Source organism: Magnolia sinica, chromosome 18 (genome assembly GCF_029962835.1).
Source record: "Magnolia sinica isolate HGM2019 chromosome 18, MsV1, whole genome shotgun sequence".
In the NCBI taxonomy this organism is placed as follows: Eukaryota; Viridiplantae; Streptophyta; class Magnoliopsida; order Magnoliales; family Magnoliaceae; genus Magnolia; species Magnolia sinica.
In genome coordinates this window covers 20,133,058-20,139,740 of record NC_080590.1, presented here as the reverse complement: position 1 = coordinate 20,139,740, position 6,683 = coordinate 20,133,058, and positions in this window count along the sequence as shown.

The window sequence follows — 6,683 nt, the reverse complement described above, 5'->3', positions numbered from 1 at the left end:
ATTGGAAGGGATTGGAAGATAGATCACAGGATTGGCCAGGCATGCCAAACAGACAGAGGATCCTAATCCGGAATATAGCAATCCCATGGATCTTAAGACAATCCACTGACATCACCATCATCACCTTTAAATCCCATCCAATCCACCCTAATCCATTCAAAATTGCCGGGGACATGTTTGGTTTGAGGGATTGGAAGGTTTAATCCTGGGATTGGCCGGGCGTGCCAAACAGACCGGATATTGCAATCCCATTGATCTTGCACTGATCCACTGACGCAGCTATCATCACTGGTGCAATCCACTCTAATACCGTCCAATCCCATCCAATCCGGCCGGCCAAACATGCCCTAAGACTTGCTGGGTGTTACAGCAGGGGTGATGCCAGGTTAGAGGTTTTTATCTGTAGGGTTGTCTGCAGATGCCAGATATGAGATGTGTTGCGGCATCGTGGATGTAGTTCTGGATTTATATTAATAGAAACACGGTGGTTATTGTGTTTTCGCAGGGATAATGGCTCGAGCTTTAGATCGGAGGCTCCAATATCATGATAGAAACTATAAATAAGAAAAAAAAAACAATTTTTAAATATTGAATAATTGCTGATATTTCATTAAACGTAGAGTACTAAATTTATACATGAGGAATGATCCTAATATAGAATAATATAATAAATATGAAATCTGACAAAAGAAAAAATTATACAAAAATGAATTATTTTCCTAATATATACGTAAAAGATGAAATCCTGTCTAATATCTCCCGTCCAAATTTGATGATCAAATTTAACTGGATAGCATGATGAAGAGAAGATAAAATAAAAAATAAAAAATCAGTATAATCCAAACTCAAGCGGGCCACATGGCATGAACTTAGAGGTGTGAAGAGAAATTTCACATTCATTATTGCTATGATCAATGTGATATGAGTTTTTACAAGGTTAAAACTTGTTCCCTAACTATCATGGTAATGTAAAGTAATTGAGTCATTATTACAATTTACTTTAACTATCTACTACTGACAGAATAAATTAACCAATTCATATTTTCTATTTGATATTCGCCCTATCTGGGTGATTCCGTTCAAGAGTGTTGGGTTTAACCCAGCAAATGTTCAGTCAAGTTATAATTATTCACTTGGTGCCCTGCAAAGGTCAGCTCAATGCCTGTGTTGACAACCAAATGGTATTCCACTGACTTACTAAAACACAGCTGCCGTCCATTTTCGTGATTTACTCTTTGTAAAGCTGTTTTCCAAAGGCAATTATCTGACAAAAGGAGGCTGCAATTCGGCGGTCAATACATGCAGATCTTCTAGTCTCCCTAAAACGCGGTGGTTAACAATGATAACTTATTTTCTGTTATTGACAATGAAATGAGAAAGTAAAGAGCTCTTTATGTATGGTTCAAATGGATCTTTTACGAGGCCTCGTGAAACAGGTGTGGTAAACGATTCGGTTCCACCAACAAGACCGTGTTGACTGTCCTACTCGTTTGTTGGATTTTTATAAAACCGAAGCTATTTGATACCTTGGGTGTGTATGACGCCTGATCAGGCGCTCGAAAATAGTAAAGCGGGCATGTATTTGCTAAAATGAGCCCGTATCAAATCTGAAAATCACTGTTTTTAAGTCACCTTCCCAAATTTAGATTTTTCGGACAAGCATGACTTTTGATTGTGACACTTGTTTTCTGAAACCGTACCTTTGGATATTTTCATTTTTAGGTACCACTCAATTAATGTCCACTGATTCAATTGAATTGTTGACATACGGTGAAAATAATTTTTTTATACCGTACTGGCATATGGTTAAATTCTCAAAAAAGGTTCCACCGTCCAAATATTCCAAGGGTGGCCATTCTCACAAGCATTGGAAAATTTTTTGGACCAAAATGGCCATATCCTTCTTTTAGTAGTTGTAAGGTTTTTTTTAGTGAATAAAAAGTTACCTATTAGTAAATGCTGTGAAAGTGACGTACTGGAGTCTTTTTGGGCGTGGGCAAGACCCAACTCGTGAGACCAACATTAACGTATGTGTATAATCCATGCCGCTCATCCATTTTGTCGTATCATTTTAGGGCTAGGGCCTAAATATCAGCCTGATCTAGAGCTCCTGTGGGCTACATAGTAGAAAATAATTGTGAAAATGACACCCACTATTGAAACTTTCTAAGCTTACTGTGATATTTGTTAGAAGTGGACACTGCCCAAGTCAAGACTTTTTAAGCCCATTGTGAGCTGGCCGACAAGGTAGATGGAACGGATCACCCCATTATGGGCCTCAACTCCTATTATTTAAAAATAATGAAGTTATTAATTGCATCAACCTAACAACTACGATCCTTACTATATTACAATCATGACCCTTACCACCTTATAACCACAACCTTTATCATGTTATATGGGTATGGGTCGTGGTTGTCATGTTATATGGGTCGTGGTTGTAATGTGGTAAGGGTCGAGGTTGTTATGTTATATGAGTCGTGGTTATGATGTTATGTTATATGGGTCATGGTTGTCATGTTATATGAGTCGTGGTTTTCATGAGCGTGGGCAAGACACAACTCGTGGTGCCCAAATTAATGTATGTGTATAATCCATGCCGCCCATCCATTTTACAGTGTCATTTTAGGGCTAAGGCCCAAATATCAGCCTGATCTAAAGCTCACGTGGGCCACACAATAGAAAATAATGGTGATAATGACACCTACTATTGAAACTTTCTAAGCTCACTGTGATGTTTGTTAGAAGTGGACGGAATGGATCACCCCATTGTGGGCCTCGATTCTTATTATTTAAAAATAATCAAGTTATTAATTGCATTAACCTGACAACCACGACCCTTACTATATTACAATCATGACCCTTACCACCTTACGACCACGACCCTTACCATGTTATATGGGTATGAGTCATGGTTGTCATGTTATATGGGTCGTGGTTGAAATGTGGTAAGAGTCGAGGTTGTTATGTTATATGGGTCGTGGTCGTCATGTTATATGAGTCATGGTTGTCATGTTATATGGGTTGTGGTTTTCATGGGTGTGGGCAAGGCACAACTCGTGGGGTCCAAATTAATGTATGTGTATAATCCATGTCACTCATTTATTTTTTCGTGTCATTTTAGGGCTCAGGCCCAAATATCAGCTTGATCTAGAGCTCAATTGGGCCACATAATAGAAAATAATGGTGACAATGACACTCGTTGTTGAAACTTTCTAAGCTCATTGTGATGTTTGTTCGAAGTGGACACTGCCTAAGTCAGTACATTTTGGGCCCACGATGAGCTAGCTGACAAGGTGGATGGAATGGATCACCCCATTGTGGTCCTTAACTCTTATTATTAAAAAAATAATCAAGTTATCAATTGCTTCAACCTAACAACCACGACCCTTATGACATTACAACCATGACCCTTACCACCTTACAACCACAACCCTTACCATGTTATCTAGGTATGGGTCATGGTTATCATGTTATATGGGTCATGGTTGTAATGTGGTTTGGGTCAAGGTTGTTATGTTATATGGGTCGTGGTCATTATGTTATATTAGTCGTGGTTGTCATGTTATATGGGTCCTGGTTGTCATGGGTGTAGGTAAGGTACAACTCATGGGGCCCAAATCAATGTATGTGTATAATCCATACCGCCCACCCATTTTGCCGTGTCATTTTAGGGCTAGGGCCTAAATATTAGCTTGATTTAGAGCTCGTGTGGGCCACATAATAGAAAATAATGGTGATAATGACATCCACTGTTGAAACTTTCTAGGCTTACTGTGATGTTTGTTAAAAGTGGACATTACTCAAGTCAGGACCTTTTGGGCCCACGACGAGCTAGCCGACAAAGTGGATGGTACGGATCGGTACGGATCACCCCATTGTGGGCATCGACTCCTATTATTTGAAAATAATCGAGTTATTAATTGCATCAACCTGACAACCACGACCCTTTGTACATTACAACCACGACCCTTACCACCTTACAACCACGGCCCTTACCATGCTATATGGGTATGGGTCGTGGGGCCCACATTGATAGATGTGTATAATCCATGCTGCTCATCTTTTTTGCCGTGTCATTTTAGGGCTAGGGCCCAAATATCAACCTGATCTAGAGCTCATGTGAGCAACATAATAGAAAATAATGGTGACAATGACACTCACTATTGAAACTTTTCAGGCTCACTGTGATGTTTGTTAGAAGTGGACACTGCCCAAGTCAAGAATTTTTGGGCCCACGGCGAGCTGGCGGACAAGGTGAATGGAACGAATCACCCCATTGTGGGCCTCGACTCCTATTATTTAAAAATAATCAAGTTATTAATTACATTAACCTGACAAACATGACCCTTAACATTACAACCATGAACCTTACCATGTTATATGGGTATGGGTTGTGGTTGTAATATGGTAAGAGTTGAGGTTGTTATGTTATATGGGTATGGGTTGTGGTTGTAATATGGTAAGGGTTGAGGTTGTTATGTTATATGGGTTGTAGTCGTCATGTTATATGAGTCGTGGTTGTCATATTATATGGGTCGTAGTTATCATGTTATATGGGTTGAGATTGTCATGTTATAAGGGTCATGGGTCTTGTCGTGATTTATGTGTCGAATCTATTCTATACATTGGATTTAGAATTTAATTTAACGTCATGGGCCAAAAAATGAGTTACATCCAAAAAATTTATGGCACCCAAAAGGTTTTCAATTTCACTACTTTCTATGGTGTGGTCCACATGAGCCTTTGATTTGCCTCATTTTTGGGCTCATTCCTTAAAATGATCTTTTAAAATGAATGGATGGTGTGGATATAATATATACATCACAGTGGGCCCAATAAGACCATCCATCTCTACATAGGTCTAGTTATGCTATCTGCACACGTAAGTCGGTAACGTGACTGCCTTTAACTTCTTTACAAAATTGATTAAATTCTTCTGAAGTAAATTCACCGTCATTATCTATCCTTAATGCCTTTAACTTCTACCTTGACTGCAACTCCACCTGTTAAAGTGCTCCCGATTAACCTGTAAAGGTTCCCGCTTCTCTATGCTTTCATGACCACAAGTGTCCCCTTTTAAACTTTAAGGACACTATTCAAATCGGTGAACTTGCACCCTATTGCTTTGAGTGCACCGAGTAGGGGTGCACACGGGTCGGTTCAGTCTGGTTCTGGGGTGAAACCGGAACTGAACCGTTCCCAACGGTTCTAGGATATTCGGAACCAGAACGGGATCGTTAGCACCCTAGAACCGAACCGGACCGTTAAAACCGGTTCGGTTTTGGATCAGTTCCACGGTTTTAGGCTTTTTATAATTCAGCCCAATTGCATATTTTATTTTATAATCTAGCACATGTCCATTCATGTTGTGATCCATTTGATGAATGGTTTAGATATTGTATAAGGTGCGCAAAAATACATTTATGGAAACAATCAAATGGACCATAAATCATGAGTCAAATATGGAAACAATCAAAGGGTTCTTGGTTCGGTTCCACAATTCAGTTCCGCAGTTCGATTCTATGGATCGGTTCAAGGTTCGGTTCGGTTCTACACACCCTCAAATTGAGAACCGATCCGATGTAATCGGTTCTTTGATTTTTGGAACTGGAACCGGAACTGGTGCCTCTAGAACCGGAACAAATCGGACCGTTTGGTCGGTTCCGGTCTGGTTCCACGGTTTTACCGATTCGATGTGCACTCTTAGCATTGAGAGAAATCAAAATCTTCTTCATATCAGGAACGTGCCTCATCTCAGTCAAGGTACGGTCCATCTCATCAAACATCTTGATGCACACTGTACTAACAGCTACAACATTATAGGCATTGTCATTGCCCATAAATACCTGTCCACCATCGAACTTCTTATAACTGGCGAACCAACTCCGATAGGGAGTCATGTGATACGAAGCCCCGATGTCAAGGATCCACTCGTCTCTGCGATCATCGTACAAGTGTCCGATCATAGACACTGACAACACATCACCTCCACTTGTCTCTTCATCAGATGTGGCAATGTTGACCTCATTGGAAGAAGCCTCTAAGTTTTGTTTCTTCGATTTAGGATTCGTACAATCCTTCTTCACGTGTCCTACCATCTTACAATTCCAGCACTTTAACTTGCCCTGGCCCTTGCCTTTGGATTTGGATCTCGACTGGGAAGATACTGTATCTCGCTCAGTATTCTTGCCCCTCGTAAGTAGTGCATTAGTAGAGGCCCCTATGGTGGCGTTTTTCTTTCTCATGGCATTTTCTTGAAGGGCTGAGATAACAATATGCATACTCAGGGATGAATTACTAACGCACAAAGAATCCCTGAAAGACTCATATGATGCCGGTAAAAAATTCAACAAGATACATGTCTGATCTTCATCTTTATCCACTTCCTCAATGTCTAACAACTTGCAAATTAAATTGTTAAAATTACTGATGTGTGCCTCCACATCTCCATCTTCTGCTATCCTGAAGTTGAATAACTGCAACTTCAAGTGTAGGCGATTTTCTAGGGACCATTTTGCATAAACGTCCTCTAATTTCGTCCACAACTCTACTACGGTTTTCTCCCTCATAATGTTATAGAGAACCTTATATGTTAGACATAATCGGATTGATGATTTAACTTTTTTATCCAGTATCCTCCATTCATCATCTCCATAGACACACATCACTCCTCGATAGCC